This window comes from Diabrotica virgifera, chromosome 6 (genome assembly GCF_917563875.1).
Source record: "Diabrotica virgifera virgifera chromosome 6, PGI_DIABVI_V3a".
Lineage (NCBI taxonomy): Eukaryota > Metazoa > Arthropoda > Insecta > Coleoptera > Chrysomelidae > Diabrotica > Diabrotica virgifera.
In genome coordinates, this window is record NC_065448.1 from 31,999,225 (window position 1) to 32,021,381 (window position 22,157).

Genomic DNA, 22,157 nt, shown 5'->3' on the forward strand with positions numbered 1-22,157 from the left:
TCCAAATCGAATATTTCAATTTGAAATAATCCAAAAACGGAGCACTTTTCGGGGAAAATTCATTTAAACTTTTTTTAAAGTGTTTAAAAAAGGTTTATTTTTACTTACGTACTTACACACAGAATTCCATGTAATTATCACAGGAAACAAGTGGCATTTCCAACAATTTTACATGTTTGTCCCCTTATTTGTGTCCACCTAGAGGACAACATGCGCACTGAACTTAAAAAAATCGGCTTCACTTATTGTCCTTTGTCCTTCACTTCTACATCTAGTTTATTATTACTACATACAGGGCCCCCGTAAGGATAACTGGCGCCTGTGTGCAAAAAAGAATTTTGGCGCCCCTTAAGGCATTTTGGATCATGTTTTTATATTTATTTTTTGAAGGTAGGTAGGTAGGTAAATGCTTGAAATAAAGCAAAAAAACTGAACTTATGAAGTCATATTTATAGTCCAGTCACTCACAGTAAAATATTCCAAAACCTCCGAATTTTAAAGAATTGCTGGCATTGAGATGGAATTTGGCATACACATACCTAACATGTCAAATAAAAAAGTGATATTGTGCGGATGTGTGCTTTTGCCCTGGATGTGGGTTTCACCCCTTTTCGAGGGGTAAAAAAACATAGAAACGTTCAAAAAAGGAATTGGATAAAATGACTAATTTTAAGCAACTTTTGTTCCATAGAGTTTTTTCAGTAAGTTCAGTAAGTACTTTATCGAACAAAATGTTCGTACCAAAAATAAAGCTTATAAAAAAGTGAAAGTGAAACATTTTTTTTTGTTTATTAAGTTTCTAACTTCAAAAGTAAGTAAGTTACGCTAAAAATAATGATGGTCCCTTTTTTGATAAAAAAAATCATGAAAATCACCCCCTAATAAGCGTCCCAAATGAAATTAATCTTTACCGCTTCACTACAAGTTACTTATGTATTGTTTATATGATCTGAAGTTTCATCGGTTCAAAGTGCTTTTTTTGAAAATGCTGTTCTAGTTAAATGGGTTTGAACGAGTCGTTAATCACGGGTGTATGCAAATTTTGAACAGCCATATCTTAACAAATTTTTGTTTTACAGGAAAACAAAAAATCCAAAATATTCAGAATAGAAAAAACTACATTTTTTACTGCTTGAGATTTTTGGTATCACCAATAATTTTTAAGTTATTTAAAAAAAAGCAATTTTTTTCAAGATAAAAAAAAATTTGTCCAAAAGATTTCTTTTACCAAAAAAAAGGGACAAACTTTATTTTGCGGATAACTTACTTATTTTTTGGTGCTAGAAACTTTTTTAAAGAACAAATATAAAGCTTGTTTTAAAGAATTTAAAGAAGTTTTAATGAGTTTTCCCCGAAAAGTGCTTCATTTTTTGGTTATTTCACGTTGAAATATTCGATTTGGAATTTGAAGAATAAGAACCTACTTTTCATTAGCTACAACTGTGCTTCTACTAGGTTTACCTTACATACAGACTTCATCTACCAGCCATTTTTTAAACTTTTTGTAAGCTATTTTTTTGAAGAACATTTTTTTCGATAAAATACTTACTTTTTGAGTTATTTGGGAAAAACCGTCTAAAACAGGTCATTTTTTGTTAAAAAATGAACATATTTACTCGCAAATAACTTGAAAAGTATTAACTTTTAAGTGAAACAATTCTATAGAAACAAAGTTCCTTAGAATTACTCAGTTTATCCAATTCCAGGCTTATTTTGAACGTATGTTTTTCACCCCCGAGAAGGGGTGGAACCCACCCCCCGTACAAAACATATATCGGCACAATATCACTTTTTTTCTTTGACTTGTTAGCTATCTGTATTATGTGTATGCCAATGTGTATTTCATTTCAATGCAAGCGGTACATTAAAATTCACAGCAAAATCCGTGAGTAAATGGACTATTATTTGTAGACTAAAATATCAAAATGAAACAAACATAATAAAATCATAACAAAATAAATTAAAATGCCTAAGTTCCGACATGGTCTTGCATATAGGAATCGGCAGTACTGGATCATATACCTACTAATAAAATTTTGTTTGTATTTATTATACATTCGTGTTTTTTATCTAATATTTCTCAACCATGAAAGTTAATTTCGACCAATCCATCTCTTTCCCTCCACTTTTTCTTGTATTATAAGGCGAAGTAGATGGAATTTAGGTCCTCTAATTATTATATGGCCGAAGTATTTTTCTATTTATTTTCTTCTATTTATACGTAATCCTATTTAATTTCTCAACTTTTATTTAAAAATAAATTTTTTTTTGTTTGTTTTTTTTTCAATTTTTTTGCAATTTTTTACCCTGGGTTTTGGCGCCCCTAAAGGATGGCGCCCGTGTGCATTGCACACTTTGTACATATGGTAGCGGGGGCCCTGACTACATATATGACTAAATATTTGTAGAGTAACCCTCGTATGATATGACATAAAGTAAGAAGTGTTCAAAAAGGAATAAAAATGCGGATATATCATAATGGTCCAAGAAATACCGTATCATTATTTAGATTGTTTGTCCCATCTGTTACAATTTGTAACAAGTAATATATAAACTGTAGGAGTAGAACGATTAGCATTACATGTCACTCTGTTTCTCAGCCGGTGTGACAGCTCTCCAACCTTTTACAAACTAAAGATTCCTTCCTCAACAGGTTGATTGATGATTGAAAAGATGATTCATCAGTTTCTACTAAATAGAAACGTCATTTTGCTCGCACACCGTATTAACAACTGAATTACTGTCAACTTTGATTTGTTATAAGCTATAAATATATTCACCACATGCAAGCAGTACTATAAGTCGATGTTTCAAGATTTTTAAGGTACTATTCCAAATAGTATTGAACCTAACGATATGACGGGAAAAAAGTAAATAAATATAAAATTGGAAAGAAATCCTGTGTAAAAGGTATAAAAATTTTTTTTATTAAAAATCCCTTAAAAGGGCTACATCACAACAAAACGTTTTCGATTTTTGTTTAAAAAATCATCATCAGTGTTCGATCTAAAAATAAGTATAACCGATTTAATGAATATAAAGTTATTATTTAAATTTTGACAAAGGTTAGAGCAAGTTGGTTATACTTACAAACTGGATGCTAGCTGAGCCACAAAAGAAAAATATCTGGGTAAAAACCCTTTACTTCATACCCCATACTTCAATAAAAAGGCCTGTGATGGTCACATGGCAAACAGGATAATGCCCTAAGGTAAGGTATACAGGTTTCCCAACACGTGGGATCCAAATTGAGTTGATCACATTTCAATGACTTAATGGTAACTGAATGCGAAATGAGTGATGTTTCTGAAAGGTGTCAAAAGACAGATGGACAACGTGACGTGGAATTTACCCTGTATTACGACAGCCAACTAATTGTTAGTAAAATATTTAATGAAAATTTACATAGTAATAACAAACATCAACAAATGTTATTACTATGTAAATTTTCATTAAATATTTTACTAACAATTAGTTGGCTGTCGTAATACAGGGTAAATTCCACGTCACGTTGTCCATCTGTCTTTTGACACCTTTCAGAAACATCACTCATTTCGCATTCAGTTGCCATTAAGTCATTGAAATGTGATCAACTCAATTTGGATCCCACGTGTTGGGAAACCTGTATACCTTACCTTAGGGCATTATCCTGTTTGCCATGTGACCATCACAGGCCTTTTTATTGAAGTATGCACTTTTAAGGCATCTATATTTTATGTAAAGGGTTTTTACCCAGATATTTTTCTTTTGTGGCTCAGCTAGCATCCAGTTTGTAAGTATAACCAACTTGCTCTAACCTTTGTCAAAATTTAAATAATAACTTTATATTCATTAAATCGGTTATACTTATTTTTAGATCGAACACTCATGATGATTTTTTATAAAAATCGAAAACGTTTTGTTGTGATGTAGCCCTTTTAAGGGATTTTTAATAAAAAAAATTTTATACCTTTTACAAAGGATTTCTTTCCAATTTTGTGATTGATGGTATACAGCCAACTACAGGAAAACTTTTTCTTTTCCTTGTGGATTTTGTAAATAAATATACTTCCTAAACTATATTCTGTCATAATAAATATAACATTTTCGTAAATATTTATTTTTTGTTTGTTATAATTTTAACGAGTTTAGGTATTGAGTATATTCAAAAAACAATAAGGCACCTGGACCTGATGAAATCCCTTCAGAAATACTCAAACTACTAGATGAAAGGGGAATTTCAGCACTACATAAAATATTTAATTTTATTTATGAAACTGGTTGCTATCCTCAGCAGTGGTTGCTCTCTACATTTATTCCCCTACCCAAAAAAGTCAATGCAAAAAGATGTGAGGATCACAGACTCATTAGCCTGATGAGTCACACTTTAAAAATATTCTTAAAAATACTACATCAAAGATTATACAAAAAATGTGAATGGGACATCAGTGATTCTCAGTTTGGGTTTAAGCAAGGTTTGGGAACATGAGAAGCAATAGTAGCAACACAGGTGTTGGTCCAAAATTGTTACGATCAGAGGAAGGACGTATTCTTGTGCTTTCTAGACTACGAGAAAGCGTTTGATCGTGTCCAACATCACAAGTTAATGCAGATCCTCAAGAAGCTTGATATAGACCAAAAAGACATAAGATGCATTGAAAACTTGTACTGGTATCAGGCAGCACAATTAAAAATAGACAATTCTATATCCAAATCCATACATGTAAAGAAAAACTATTGTTTATTTTTCTTTAATAGCTTTTCTTTTAATATTTATTTATATTCTCATTTTGTTACGCCACTGTCAAAACATTAAGTTCTTCTTTTTATTTTTATGTTGACTTATGACTTATGACGTGTGAGGTGTTTTGACAGTGACAATTAATTAATTTCGATGATTGAAATATTTGTTACCTGCTGAGCATTATAAACTAAAATCTAGAATATAAGCTTTAAATGTTGTTTCTTTTTCTTACAGGTAACATTTTTGTAAATCGTTAATATTGTACATAAAATAATAAAGTTCCTTTTTCTTACAGAGAGAAACACAATTGAGTTTTTTATTCACCAAAAGTTTGATGGTTAAAAACATTATTACAAAACAACATTTTTGCTGATAGAAATATAATAATTTTCCATTATAAAATGGCAAAACTGAGATTTGAATTTACCGTTAAATCATTGCAGACTGATACAAAAACAAATATCATCACGATCACCTCAATTGAGACTGAGGAAAATGAAATTTTTTCAATACCTAATGATATGCAAAATATTTCCTATCATGAAAAAATCCAGACGACAGCAGCTTTTCAGAAAGTAAAACGGGTTCTAACAAAACGGGGCACTACAAGAAAAGTTTGGATCGCAGATGAAGATATTTTGAAAGTTTATATGGACGAATATGGGAATATACAATTCAATGATTTTCTCTTAGAACAACAAAACATTCAAGGGAGAGAATCTTTAACATCCACACCTGGTATCTCACTAGATACGTTAGAACAGATCTTAGAGAGAGTATCAAAGTCAAATGAAACACAATGTATTGAATCCTTTAATAAAAAAAAAGTATCAGAACAATTTGTGATAGAAAAATTTACAGGAAAAAATGTGAATGTTTTACAATGGATGGAAACATTTGAAAATGAGTGCACAAGATTGCAAATAGATCAAAATACTGAAAAAATTGAAATTCTAAGACTATTTTTAGAAGGATCATGTGTGGATTGGTACAGGTCAATGCTTATAAAATATTCAATAAATTCTGATTGGGATGAATGGAAAAACAAATTTTGTGATACATATGCAGACAAAGGGTGGACTCCAGTGAGGTATGCGTTTGAGTTCAAATACATGAATGGTTCTTTATTAGAATATGCTCTTAAAAAGGAAAGACTCTTACTACAAATAAACAAATCATTGAATAAAAAAATTATGATTGATTTGATAGCTATTGGACTCCCAAATTATATTGCTGATAGAATTGATAGAGACACTTTGAAAGAAACGGAAGATCTCTTCAATGAAATTAGAGGTCTAGAACACTTAATAAAAATGAAGACTTCAGAAAAAAAAGAAATACCATACTTTAAGAAAAAACAAGCCTGCAAAATTTGTGAAAAAGAAGGAAAAGGTTTACGTTATCATCTGGAATCAAGTTGCTGGTACAGAAGCAAAAGTGAAGTCCCGAAAAATCAAGAGGTAAGAACTGTCAACAACCATAAACTAGAATTAGAATTAAACGAAACAAATCCAAAAAACTGTTAATTCCACCACTAATTAGAATCAAGTTACTATTAAATGACACTTTAGAGATCTATGGAGTATATGACTCAGGATCAAATATATCATTGATTAATGCAAACTTATTACAGATAAAGGCACATAATAGAGGTGACCTTCAAATAGTAAACTTGAGGACAATTAATGGTGTGAAAAAAACAAATGGTATAGTAACACTTAAGATAAAAATCTATGACATTGAAAAAAAAATGGATGTATTTATTGTAGATGATGAAAATTTCAATTATGATTTTTTAATTGGGTTAGATTGTATTAAAAGTTTTAGATTAATTCAAAATGAGGATCTAAGGATCACACAATGCAACAGCTCTAAAGAAATTGAAAATGTGTCAACTATTGATAAAGTAAGCATTCCTGAGTTTCCAGGTAACATGTATTTAAATGCATCTAAAGAAAAGATTAATGATATATTCAAATATGAAATAAATTTTAATGAGAGTATAAATACTGACAATTTTGAAATAGAAATTAATCATTTAGATTTAAATCAGCAATCAGAAATTGAACTATTGATTAATAAATATAAATCAGCATTTGCTAAAGACAAATATGATGTAGGTACTATAAGAGAGTATGAAGCTCATATTGACTTAGTTGTAGATAAATACTGCTCCAAACGTCCATATAGATGTACCATTGAAGATAGAAAAGAGATAGAAAGTCAGATAGCAGAACTATTGAAGAATAATTTAATTGAAGAGTCATATAGTCCATTTGCGGCTCCAGTGACACTTGCATTCAAAAAAGGAGAGGACAGAAAGACCAGACTCTGCATAGATTTTAGGGAACTAAATAAAATCGTTGTTCCCCAATCGCAACCTTTTCCATTGATCGAGGACTTAATGGTAAAAACTAGCAATTGTAAGTACTTTTCTACTTTAGACATAAATTCAGCATTCTGGTCAATTCCAATGAGAGTACAAGATAAAGAAAAAACAGCATTTGTGACACAAGAAGGCCATTTCCAGTGGACTTGCCTCCCATTTGGTTTGAAAACGGCTCCAGCAATTTTTCAACGTATTTTAAGCAGCATTATAAGAAAATATAAACTTTCAGATTTCACAGTCAATTATATAGATGATATCCTAATTTTTTCAAAAACCTTTGACGAACATATATTACACTTGTCCAAGTTATTTGATGCAATATTAAATGAAGGTTTTAGACTAAAATTTTCGAAATGTACCTTTGCAGAAAAATCAGTAAAATACTTAGGACACATAATAGAAAATAATTCCATAAGACCTGTAAAAGACTACTTGATTGCTGTGAAAAATTTCCCTGTTCCACAAACTAGAAAGAATGTACGTCAATTTTTGGGAAAAATCAATTATTATCATAAGTTTGTCCAAGATATTGCAATCATTTTAGACCCGCTGCACAACTTATTGAGAAAAGATGTTGACTTTATTTGGTCTAAGGAATGTCAACAATCTTTCGATAAAATAAAGTCATTACTTTGTTCGGAACCAATATTAAGTATTTTCAACCCTGATTTGCCAATTAATATATATACAGATGCCAGCATAAAAGGAGTAGGAGCTGTATTAAAACAAATTGATAAAAACGGATGTAGCAAGCCTGTAGCATATTTTTCCAAAAAATTAATGGAAGGTCAAAAGAAAAAGAAGGCAATATATTTAGAATGTCTAGCGATAAAGGAAGCTATAAAATATTGGCAACATCTGCTCATTGGAAAAGAGTTTATAGTATATTCAGATCACAAACCTTTAGAAAATTTAAACATAAAAGCTAGAACAGATGAAGAATTGGGAGACTTGACATTTTACTTATCTCAATATAATTTTAAAGTAAAGTATAATCCAGGAAAATATAACCAGGAAGCAGACAGTTTAAGCAGAAATCCAGTTTTAGAATCTCAAGAAAATACAGATGAAGTATTAAAAGTAGTAAACTTGATTAATCTGGAAGATATAAAAATTGACCAACTCTCAAATATTGATCTACAAAATAATAAGACTAAATACAGTTTCAAGAATGATATTTATTATAAAAAGTCAAACAGAAAAGACAAAATTATTTTATCTGAAGATTTAAGTAAAACATTGATAAAAAGTGTACACAATACTTACTGTCATTTAGGAACAAACCAGATGTTAAATAAAATATCACCATTTTATACAGCCAACAATATGACTACTAACATTAAGAAAATATGTGAGAACTGTGATATCTGCATTAAAAATAAATCAAGAAGGAAACCTGACTATGGTTTAATGTCACAATTAGGACCAGCGACATATCCATTTGAAATTGTCTCGATTGACACCATTGGTGGTTTTGGAGGATCTCGTTCAACAAAAAAATATCTTCATCTCCTAGTAGACCATTTCTCAAGATATGCCTATTGTTTGACATCAAAAACACAAAACTCTGATGACTTCATAAAGTTAATTAAAAAGGTAACAGAAGATCACAAAATTAAAACTGTGATGACTGATCAATATCCTGGCATCAACTCAAAAGAATTCAAAGATTTCCTAAAGGTCAATAACATAAAAATGATATTTACTGCCGTTGATGCACCATTTTCAAATGGTATCAATGAAAGGTTAAACCAAACATTGGTTAATAAAATCAGATGCAAAATAAATGAAGGTGACAGGAAAACAGCATGGACAACAATTGCTCAAAAATGTATAGAAAAATATAATGAAACTGAACATACCATCACAAAATTTTCACCAAAATATTTAGTAGAAGGAGAAAGTGTAAGCATCCTACCAAACGAACTAAAACCTAAAGTCACAGATGAAGATCTCGAAGTAGATAGAACAGTTGCCTTAAAAAATACAAAAAAATCACATGATTATAATAAAAAGCAGTTCGATCGACATAGGAAGGAAATTGATTTGAACATTGGGGATTTAGTATATGTGGAGAACGGTAACCGTCTAAATAGAAAAAAGTTAGACGAATTAAGGATTGGACCATACAAAATACTAAAGAAGATTTCCAATTCAATTTACGAAGTTGATACTGGGCATAGGAAAACAGAATCAAACCTCTTCCATATAACTAAACTTACTCCAGTATTGAAAGAAAATATTTAGTGAAAGTTCAATTTTTGTTTTGAAACTTCTCCAAGGGGGGGAGATGTAAAGAAAAACTATTGTTTATTTTTCTTTAATAGCTTTTCTTTTAATATTTATTTATATTCTCATTTTGTTACGCCACTGTCAAAACATTAAGTTCTTCTTTTTATTTTTATGTTGACTTATGACTTATGACGTGTGAGGTGTTTTGACAGTGACAATTAATTAATTTCGATGATTGAAATATTTGTTACCTGCTGAGCATTATAAACTAAAATCTAGAATATAAGCTTTAAATGTTGTTTCTTTTTCTTACAGGTAACATTTTTGTAAATCGTTAATATTGTACATAAAATAATAAAGTTCCTTTTTCTTACAGAGAGAAACACAATTGAGTTTTTTATTCACCAAAAGTTTGATGGTTAAAAACATTATTACATACATATAAGAAGGGGTGTTCGGCAGGGATGTGTGCTTTCCCCTCTTTTATTTAACATTTATTCGGAAGCCATATTTCAAGAGTCTTTGGAAGATGCAGAGATGGGAATCAAAGTGAATGGAGTATTAATCAACAACATACGATATGCTGATGATGCTGTCTTAATTTGCGACAACATAGTAGATGTTCAACAACTTGTCACTATAATCGGAGAATACAGTAAGCGAATGGGATTAGAGATTAATACCAAAAAGACCAAATTCATGATCATCTCCAGAAACTTGGATGCATTTGAAAACTCCACCATAACACTGAATACTAAGTCCATTGAGAGAGTGAGCAAATTCAAATACCTAGGAACGTGGCTTTTTGAAGACTGGGCATCGGACAGGGAAGTAAAATGTCGCATTGAGCAAGCTCGACAAGCTTTCGTAAAATTCAGGAAGGTACTGAGCTGCTCAGAGTTCGACCTTACACTGAGACTAAGGTTTACTAAATGCTACGTGTGGTCGGTGCTGCTATATGGCATAGAGGGCTGGACACTCAAAACGAGGGATATAAACTGATTAGAAGCCTTCGAAATGTGGCTTTATCGCCGTATCCTAAAGATACTATGGGCGGCGAAAGTCACAAATGTGGATGTCCTTAAAAGAATCAACCAAGAACGTCAGCTTTTCGAAAACATCAAGAAAAGAAAAACGGCGTATTTGGGTCACATCATGCGAAACGAAAAATACCAGTTCCTTCAACTTATAATCCAGAGTAAAATTGAAGGCAAGAGAGGAATAGGACGCAAGAAAATATCCTGGCTCCGAAACATAAGGCAATGGACAGGGATTAACGACATACAATCACTGATACACATTGCAAGAAACAGAGAGTTAATGGAAAATGTGATCGCCAACATCCATTAGTGGATTTGCATTTGAAGAAGAAGAAGGTATTGAGTGAAAAGATACCTTGAATACCTTACTGCTAGTTAATTTTACTTTGAGATCAACTAACAAGTTTAACGTAAAAATTGCAACATAGTAAGTCCGTAGAAAAGGCAAGATCTACATTTCAAAAAATGGCTAAGCTATCCAAATGTTATGATTTATCAATACCCATAAAAATCAGGTTACTACGATGTTATATCTTTCCTATGGAAATTTTTATGGTGCTGAATACAGAGTCCAAATCTGCAATACACATGGGGGTTTCCATATAAGATTTAAATGTTGCCCCTTGCCCAAACATTCTAAAAATTAGTCGATTTTTCACTTAAAATGTTAATAAATAAAAATATACGAAACAAATTTGGAAGAATGTGCATTTGCATTTTGCATTTGTTATTCTACCCATATGAAGATATGGTACCTCCCTGTAACTATATTATGAAGATATGGTACCTCCCTGTAACTATATTATATTATACTTATTATTTCATTGTATTACCATATCGACTGTGTACCTGCATGATGTCCTATATGATTTTGGACAACTTTTCAGGGGAGAGTTAAAACTATTTTATCTACTCTATCTCATATTATGTATAAGTTTTTAGTTTGTGAAAACTGTCATTATAGATAGCAGTGCGTGAAGGGTTTAAAGTGTGCGTGAAGTAACAATGTACATATTTTAAATCGGATTTACTTTTTCGCACTATTTTTTGGTACACTTTCATATGATCAAATATCCTTAACTTTCGCGTTGTTATGGTGATGACACGTGAGCAATAAATTACTACAAAAGTTTTGACAGTTTTGTGGTTTGAAAGAAGTTAGAATTTTTAAATGTGAAAGTTCTAAAAATTGTAGAATAGAAATGAATTCCAGTGACAAAGAGTTACTTTTTTTATTTGTAAGAAAAATAAATATTGTATGAAACTGTGCGTGAAGTACTCGCTCCGCTGTCGCTCGTGCTCTAAACATCGCGTGCGTTCGCAAAAAGCATACTTCACGAACTGTTTCATAAATAATTATTATGTTGCGGTCTGGCTTTGCAATTTTTTCCATGACATAGTCTCTTCTTCATGACAGTTAGGACCGAATGCTTGTTGCTCGACAGTCAGGACCTAATGAAAGAGTTAAAATTAACGCCAAATTAAATGATTACTTATTTATAACTATATAGAAATAATATATTTTAGTTGTTAGGTTCAAATGCCGCGAAAATCGAAAAATGAGAAAAATGTCAGATAGGACATTATGCATGTGTACAGTCTATATTCAATTCATTAAAGAAAATGTCTAATACGAACCGGAAAATCGATAGTATCTTAACGACAGGCACCACTTCGCGGATGAAATTAACGATCCAAAGCCTCATGATGCCAAAGCAGTGAAAGAAAATCTACAAAGAAAGAGATGGAGGAGAGGATATTAGGGTTTCCAACCTATATTCCCAATTTATCACCTTGTGATTTTCACAGTGTTTTCAGTCGGACGAAGAAGTACAAAATCAGTATACTCGTATAATAAAATAATTCTTAGTCGCCCATATAATATTACACCGAAGAGATGCAACCACCCTGTAACTTTTAATTATTTTATACTTATTATCTCATTGTACATACTACCATATTCAATTCATTAAAAAAAATAAAATGTCTAATACACATGTCTAAATGTCTAAATCACTTCGCAGGTGATTAAAGATACAAAGCCTCTTGGTGCCAAACTAGCGAAAGAAAATCTACAACGAAAGAGATAGGGGACAGGATATTAGAGTATCCACCCTATAATCCCGATTTATCATATCACCTTGTGATTTTTACATCTTTGGGCCACTGATAAAGGCGCTAAAAGGTAATCGTTTTCAGTCGGACGAAGAAGTACAAAATCCGTAAAATTCGTTACCCACATATTCCACCAAAGATATGGTACCTCCCTGTAACTTTTAATTATTTTGAGCTTATTGTTTCATTGTATTACCATATTCAATTCATTTTAAGAAAATAAAATGTCTAATACGAACCGGAAACATCGATCATATCTTAATAGCAGGCACCACTTCGCAGGTGAAATTAAAGATCAAAAGCCTCATGGTGCCAAAGCAGTGAAAGAAATTCTACAAAGAAAGAGATGGAGAAGAGGATACTAGAACATCCACCCTATATTCCCGATTTATCACCTTGTAATTTTCACATTGTTTTCCGTCCGACGAAGAAGTAAAATAATTCTTCGTCACCCATATATTACACTGAAGATATGGTACCACCCTGTATTGTGTAATTATTTTAAAATTTCTTATTTGATTGTATTACCATATTCAATTCATTTTTAAAAAGATAAAATGTCTAATACGGACCGGAAACATCGATCGTATCTTAATGACAGGCACCACTTCGCAGGTGAAATTAAAGATTTTAGCACCTGATGTGAGGAGACCTTTCTTTCTTATCGTTACATTAATACATTTTATTATAATGTCGATAGGGTCCCGTTAATGGAACTGTTGGATCGCCGTTCTTAAAATGCATTTTCTTCCACCTTTTAGCTGTCGTGAGTTTTTAACATTCGAGGCCTATTTGGCTTTATTTTTCTGACAGCATGAGTAACAAATTTTATTTCAATTTGATTTAATATTCACAATATTCAGTTTATATGGGATTCAGCCGCCATTGATTGTAATGAAAAGTACATTTTTACCTGCTGTTTGAGGTTTCGATGTCCACTTCAAATATCGTTTTAAAAACAAAATATTTCAAAATATAATGAGGTGTTATTATAACCTAAAGTTGTTTAGTGGTTGTGGTTATGTTTTTTAAACTTGACGGATGACTTACTTTTGGCTTTTGGCTGGATCTTGTAGGCAAATATCCATGATTTTCGTTGTAAATTCTGAGGGTGGTGTTTTGCCCTCAAGATGATATCAACTTCTGATTATCAGCTGAGGTGTATCCAAACCATTTTCTGATGTTTCTCACAGTGGCGGCTCGTGGCCTTAGAGAAAGGGTCGGCAAAATTTTTTGTCTCCTCATATAGGTATACCATCTAATTAAAAGGCTTAAATCATCATATGAGATTTTTTGTTTTTTTTTTGTTTGGTTTACGTAACATGCTCTCTTGTGTCATAGTGTTTCGACAATATGTTTCGATTATTTTGAGACAAGAGAAATCCCGTTCATTTGAGGCAGAAGTTAGTGGTAATAAGAGAATTTATGAACAGTTTGTTGTAGTGAATTGCAGTACTTACTATATAAAATTATACATATTTGTAACTTATCCCACTTTCCGAAAATATTTGGATCAGCATAATTTTTAAGTAACTTGTAAATAAATATATTGAAAATTTTTTGGCGAAGGTAAATTTTAAATTTTGAATTATCAAAGAGGTCAAAAACTGGCAAATCTTCAAAATTCGAAAAAAGAGTATCTATTTGCATAATAGCAGGTATCCAAAATTTCAAAATATACTCGTTTTCCATGCATGTATTATGCCTTTGTCTATTTTGGGGTGGTTAAAAAATCCAGCGAATCCAAAACGTCACTGCGTATATGTTGGAAACTTCTATCATTACGAAAATCTCTGAGATTTTGCACCAGCTTTCTTATTTTATTTTTGGAATAAATAATGACAATTGACTGATTTTGAACAACAATGAATGTCAAATGGGTTTGGGCAAACACTTTCTTAAAAACATTTAAAAGAATATTAAAAGAGTAATCATTTAATAAAGTTCTCAAACCGATTGCTTCACGGATCGAGATATCACCGCTTTCAAAATCGTCGCCTTCAATAATAAAATAAAAAACTTCCAAAAAGCTGTTCACGAAAATCTGCTACAATGAAAACTAACCGAGATTTAAAATTTCATCGCGTCTGACAAACTGTTTGCATTTTTTTTTTCGAAACAAATTGTTCTAAAACAGTAGTCGTTTAGGCTAGCTAAAATGGCAAGAAAAGACGATATTCTTTAAATTTTTTACACGTATAAAGTATCTGTCCTTTAAAACACCAAAAATATATTCTGCCTTATTGCTTTTACTGACGTCTGTAAAACCTAAAAACCTCTCATAAATATTACCACGTAACGCCTATCGAACAACAATTGATACTTGTGAATGACATGATAATCAGAAGTTTCATCTACTTCTAGCGAAAAGCAAATGGTTTTCAGAATCTCAGATTCAATATAGTATATTAAGTATGGAGAACGGTTTATACCGATCGAAGACAATTGTTTGGAGGAGGAGCGGGGCGACGACTCCAATTATTGTCTGAGATCGGTTACCCTTAACGTTCGACATGTTTATAACGTTTTTTGCACGATTGATACCATTATAAATTATAAAATTAAACATTTTCGTCATATTGACTAGTTTCATTCATTTTATCAAGATAGATACTTTGGATGTTAGGTAGTAACTAGGGTGCATAACAACTAACAACAATGGAGAATTGAGTTTTTATTTAGTTGTCAATAATTTTAAGTAGAATTTTGATTATTATAAATTAAAATATGAGCGAAAGTGAATTTGAAGAAATTGAACGGGCTTGGGAAGAAGGGTGTTCCGCAATTATTCCCGAAAAATCCAAAATCCGTTATCAAAATACCTACCAAAGTTTTAAAAAATGGTGCGAAGGCAAGAATTTAAGAATCGAAGAAAAGACTCTATTGGCATATTTCGTTCAAAGATATATGCAGTTGAAAGCTCCTGGAAGCCTCTGGGCAGAATATTCAATGATTAAATCCACCGTTTTTTTTTATGACGGCATTGATATTTCCAAGTTTTCAACTTTGATCGCGTATTTGAAGAGAAAAATTAACAAATTGTACCATAAGTTTCAATATTAATAAATAATTCGTTAGTTTTCTTTATTCTTTCAAAAAATAAATTAAAATTAAGAGATTTTTTAACTCGACGGTAAGTGAATAACTTACCGTCGAGTTGGAGTACTTACCGTCGAGTTGGATTACTTACCGTCGAGTTGCTAGTAAATGTCACCTACTGACGTAAAATCTGTCACGGTAAACAGTCAAAAATGATCAATCGTGCAAAAATGTTATTTAAAATGTAACTAATTGATTATATTAATTCATTCTGTACTGTTTTAGACACGCCGCTAAATATCTTCGAATCAGAAAAAAATTGGAAAATTTCAAATCGTATTTCTTAAACAATTTTATTAGTTCTCCATCATTACTTTGATTTAACGAATGCTGCGGTTCATCATGTCCCGTAAATGATAATTCCTGACAACTTAAATAAATTACAATATCAATTAAACGACGTAAAACGGCGTGATTATTTTTTACAATTTCTGCCGATGCTTCCAAATGAAACATCGGCAGATTTAAATGTGCCGTACCTGCCGCTTATGCCTACGGAGAGAAATATACGTTTCGTTGCTCTTCGACTCGTATTTCGTTGAGTTTTACGTGTAAATCGTCAAGCTCGAGATGAGCTGGGGTCGGCTTGCCGAAAACAGTCAGATGAAAGGCTCGGATCATTAATTTTTTGAAAAGTCTCTTATGCGCAGGGATCACTTAACGCTCGGATTGGCCGAATCCTTTTAGAAACCATGAATAAAATTCAGTCTGTATTATCTGACAAATTTTTTTCTATTTTACAGATATAAATGACATCAACTTTGATTAAATTAAATATAAAAAAAATCTATATCTATAAATGTGTGGGTCGGCACGCCTACCCTGCTGACCCTGACCGGCCGCCACTGGTTTCTTGGCCAGGGCATTTTTCTTTTACCTATGCTGCGCCTTTCTTGAATCTTTCCCTGCATTATAAATTTTAGGAGTTCATATCTGTCACCAGGGCCGTAACTACCATTTCTCCGTTTACTGATATACCCTGTTCTTTCTCTGATATTCCTTCATTAAAAATAGCTTTAAAAATAGCTAAATATATGTTTGCTGAACAATAATTGTTTAGCTGAAACTAAAATAGGTTTTTAATATAACACTTTTAGTACCTACCTATATTGTTGTGCATTACTACAAAATGTAACATACGTATCGTAATAGTTTATTTTGACAGGATATTTTGGCACTACTTTGAGTTTTTTGAACAATTATAAAGAAAAAAAGAAGGTAACTTTGGTAACAAAAAACAAAATTGTTTTATTTCCACAGATCCAATGAATGATAATTATTTGTTATTCTGCAGATAGGCGCTATTTGTGATAAACAGTTCAAATAAAATACAATAATGTTACAACTTAACACGTATTTGTGATAATTTTACGCGCGAAGTTCTTTTAAAAACCAGTGCACATTTCAAAATTAAACGTCTTGAAATGGACACGTATTTGAAAGCAGATATGCTCCGCCGTTTATGTGCCGATTTCAAAACTACCCGGTCTTGAAATGAACACGGAAACGTATATACGCCTCCCGTCTGGAAAAAATTCTGATTCGGTTTCTTTGTGGATTCCTATTCAAAAATGTCCCCTTTAAACAAATCTGAAGGGTGCCGGGCGGAATTTTTGGGCAGAAATTGTTAAAACAATTTTTTTAAACAAATACAAAATATTACTTTTTTTGTTCCGCAACATATATTTTTATATTTTTTGAGTCATTCTGAACAAGAAAGGTATCTTATAAATTTTCTCATAAATTGATAGTTTTCGAGTTATAGGCGATTTAAAATCTGAAAAATGCAAAAATACGCATTTTCGAGGCTTAAAACTCATATTCAAATTAGTATTTTTGAGGTTGCCAAATACTTAAATTGAAGACTAAATATTCAGCTTCAAAATTCTGAAGAGTTATCGCGTCTAACTTTAATTTATACCGGTGTTTTTTAATTGTTAAATGTGCGTGTTTATCCGATTTCTTTGCCGGTGCGGCGCGCTCCGTTTAAAAAATCTCCTATTTGCCTCCGAAAAATATTTTTTCTAGATTCTTTGGGACATTCTAAATAAAATAAGTTTCTTGACATTTTTCTCAAAAGTTAATAGTTTTTAAGTTATAAGCGATTTAAAATCCAAAAATGCGTTTTTTGTCATTTTTCGGATTTTAAATCGCTTATAACTTAAAAACTATTAACTTTATATATATTATATATAATAAAATATCACAAAAAATCTAGTAGAAAAAATATTTTTCGGAAGAAAATAGGAGCTTTTTGAAATGGAGCGCGCCGCACCGGCAAAAAAATCGGATAAACACGCATATTCAACAATTAAAAAACAACAGCATAAATTAGACGCGATCATTCTTAAAAATCTTGAAGCTGAATGTTCAGTCTTCAATCTAAGTATCTGGCAACCTCAAAAATACTAATCTAAATATGAGTTTTTAAGCCTCAAAAATGCGTATATTCGCATTGTTCAGATTTTAAATCGCCTATAACTCCGAAACTATCAATTTATGAGAAAAATTACAAGATACCTTTCTTGTTTAGATTGACCCAAAAAATCTAAAAATATATGTTCCAAACCAAAAAAACATGATCTTTTGTATTTGTTTAAAAAAATATTTAAACAATTTCTGCCCAAAAATTCCGCCCGGCACCCTTCAGATTTGTTTAAAGGGGATATTTTTGAATAGGAATCCACAAAGAAACCGAATCAGAAATTTTTTTCAGACGGGAGCGGTCTCACCACATGGACTATTACCTCTTTCTGCATTTTCTCTAAATAAACCTTCATATTTTTCCATTCGGTTTTGAAGTTTCAAAAAATTTTCTTCTTATTGTTCATTGTTTCGTATTGTTGTTCTTATTTCTATTGTTCTTCTTGTTTTATGATATTATCTCATTTTGTTTTACCATCTTTTCATTTTGTTGTTTTTCTTTTAAATTCTAAAGCGTTTTCTTGTCTTTCTGCTAATAGCTTATTATCTTCCATTTGTCGTTTATTCTTTCATTCTTATTTCATTGCTTGTATTTGACTTGTTTGTCTCTATAAAGCCCTTTCTTGTCTTTCTGTTCATAATTTATTCTTTTCTTGTTGTGATTTCATCATTTGAAACAATTGTTCAAACCCTGCTTATGTTTTGAAGTGCCATTCAAGTCTAGTTCTGACAATGTAATAAAAGAAACTTCAGTCATGGATTGAATTAAAATGCATTTTCAAGGGGTTACATATCAAACATTTTCCGGACCCCACCTTCCGCTGGGGTGTAAACCCCCAGACCCCCGATAGGGGGCCCCCACATCACGTTTTCTCCGGGGCCCCCAACATTGTACTTACGGCCCTGTCTGTCACCACGTAGTTTTATTATTTTGATGGAATCCAGTATCTTCCTGCTGTTCTCTATTCTTCTTAGTACTTCTTTATTGGTTATTCTGTCTGTCCAATGAAGATTCTAGATCCAGATTCTATTCTGTCTTCTTTTAGTATTGGTAACCAAAGCCTGCTAACTATATTCTGCTGATGGTATGCAAACATTACCGCAGAAATGTTTAGATCAGCGGTTCTCAACCTTTTTGAGTGATGTACCACCTACAGTTATTTTTATTATTTTTGGTACCACTTATATATTTAAATTGTATTATCAATACTTACTAAGTACTACTATTTTAATTCTTTCTGTGTTTTGTATACCACCGCCAATAATGATATGTACCGCCAGTGCTACATGTACCACAGATTGAGAACCTCTGGTTTAGATTAAAGAAAGGATGTTTTTATCTGTTTCATAGATTATAAGAAAGCATTCGATAACGTAAAACACGAACTATTTTTTTCTCTTAATATTAATAAACAATGAAAATATGAGTTTAAGAACAAAATGCTATCTCGTTTCCTATTAGTCATAAAAGGTTCTGTTTTTGTTTGGAAAATTTATTTTTTCACCAGCTTTTCAATGAGTCTTCTTACAAACGAATGGCATAAAACATGTCAAAGTTATTATAGATGTTTATCAGCTAAAAAGTCAGTTTTTCAAACTGTTTTTTAATAACAAATTTAATAGAATGGAGAATATTTTTTTAATATCCCTTAAAAATAAAGTCTCACATAATCAATTGCGATTTAGAAAATACCCCCAGAGTGACTGTTTGGACAAGAACAATTGTTTAAATAAATCGCTCTCTGGAAAAAACAAATTGAATAACTTATAAACTATTTGTTCGATGTGTATTAAAATTTGGTACACTTTAATAACTCATTATCAGCCACAATTTTGAGTAGCTATAGTACAGTCATGTCAATATGCAAACAACAAAGTTATTAGGTAGCATTTATATATACCAAATTAAATAATTATGGTCTACAATTTTTATTTGAACCATTTTTAAATGTACAAGAAACATTTTATGGACATAATATGGACACTTTTTGAAGTTATACTTCTTTAGGTACGAGGGTGAATTTTTACATTCCCTGGCGCATGCGCACACCGACAGTATGATATTAGTCGCTACATCTTTATGTAGCGCAAATAAGGTGTGCGTGAAAAGAATATATTATTAGTGTTTTTAGTAAATATATTTATTATAATTTTTGTGTCTTTGGATTTTTCTTCCTCGGGAATAAGATATTTTATAATAATAGTAAGTATATTTAAAGTATTTTTGTATGTGTATTTTTGTATTTTGGGATGTTAAGGGATAGTGATGCGTAAGATATAGCCTCTCCTGTTCAAATGTCAACCTCACCTGCTCGTATGGTGATCTAGATCATAGTCATCTGGTACATCCTGCTAGACAACTAACGAGGCTCTGACGTCCGAGTGTTTGCCGGGATAAGCAATCCACCATTTACTGGCCAACGGCTTCGGGCGGACGAGCTGGTAAATGGAAGGGCACTCTGTTGTCCTGAGACTGGGAAACTGGTCTCAAAGGCGGAAGAACCAAGAAAGTGGTCAACGGCATCAGAATGCAGAAGGCAACGAGAAACCACTGCATTAAAGGTCCCTGATGACATCTCTAGAAAAGCTATCATGGCAAATCCAACTAAAGTGGAAATAGTTACTAATCATGGAATACGGAAGCCAAGATTCGGCAGGGGAGGTGATCCACCTTTAGACCACAGGGCTTCCCAGGTCGTAACCCAGCGAAACCCCTGTGACAGAACTGGAAAAGTGTCTCTAAGAACAGCAGAGTTGATTATTAAAATATGTACCTGGAATGTGAAGACAATGTATCAGGCTGGAAAAATTCATAATACCATTCAAGAAATGACCAGACTCGGAATCGGTATAATGGGCATAAGCGAAATGAGGTGGCCAAATAGTGGTGCTTGTATTGTTGACAACCATATGGTATACCACTCAGGAAATGACGATGGTCAACATATATATGGGGTTGGAATAATCGTGTCTCCCCAATTACGTCAATATGTTACAAATGTTATACCTATTTCTGAAAGATTAATAATAATCCAACTGAATACTAGCCCCGTCAAATTAAATATATTACAAGTGTATGCCCCCACGAGCGATAAACCAGAAGAAGATCTAGAGCAATTCTATGAGTTGTTGATAAAGTCAATTAAACGACTTAAAAAAGAAGATATAACAATCATTATGGGTGACTTCAATGCGAAAATTGGTAAAGGGAGAAGCGGTGAATTCATAGGTGATTTTGGTCTAGGACAGAGAAATGAAAGGGGAGACAGATTAAAACTGTTTGTAGAAGAAGAAGAATTTACAATACTTAACACATTCTTCAAACTAACACCAAGACGCTTGTACACCTGGGTCTCCCCGCAAGATCAACCAGGAAACGTAATACGGAATCAAATTGACTACATAATGGTGAACAAGAGATTCCGTAATGGATGCCTATCGGTTAAGGGTTACCCCGGTGCTGACGTATCATCAGATCATGTTCCTGTTGTTGGTAAATTTAGGTTTAGATTCAAGAAGGTTGCAAAAAAGAACAGCAACAAAAAGTGCGATATGAGAATACTAAAAGATAAGAAAACAAAAGAGACAGTCGCACAGATTCTTTCAGAGAAGCTAATTAATATGGAGCAAACATATAATGCCGAAGAATCACTCCAAAATATATGTGAAACCTTTAACAACATCAGAGAAGAACATCTAATAGAAAAGAAAGAGATGAGAAAAAGTTGGATGAACGACAATATACTACAACTTATGGAAGAAAGAAGAAAATCAAAAAACAACAAAATAATGTACAACACGATTCAGAGACAAATAAGAACTGAAATAAGAAAGGCCAAAGAAAATTGGTTAAAATCACAGTGTGAAGAGATAGAGTCGTTAGAGCAAAAACATGATACGTTTAACATGCATAAAAAGGTGAAACAAGCAGCTGGTCTTTAGAAATCCAACACAGCTAGCAAATTGCGAGACCAACAGGGGAATATCATCACAGACAGAAATCAAGAAATCTGCATATGGACAAAATACATACAGGAACTTTTTGATAATACTAGATCCGAACAACCTCCATCCTACATATGTGATGACCACTTACCAATCACATCAGGTGAAGTGGAAAGAGCAATATCACAAC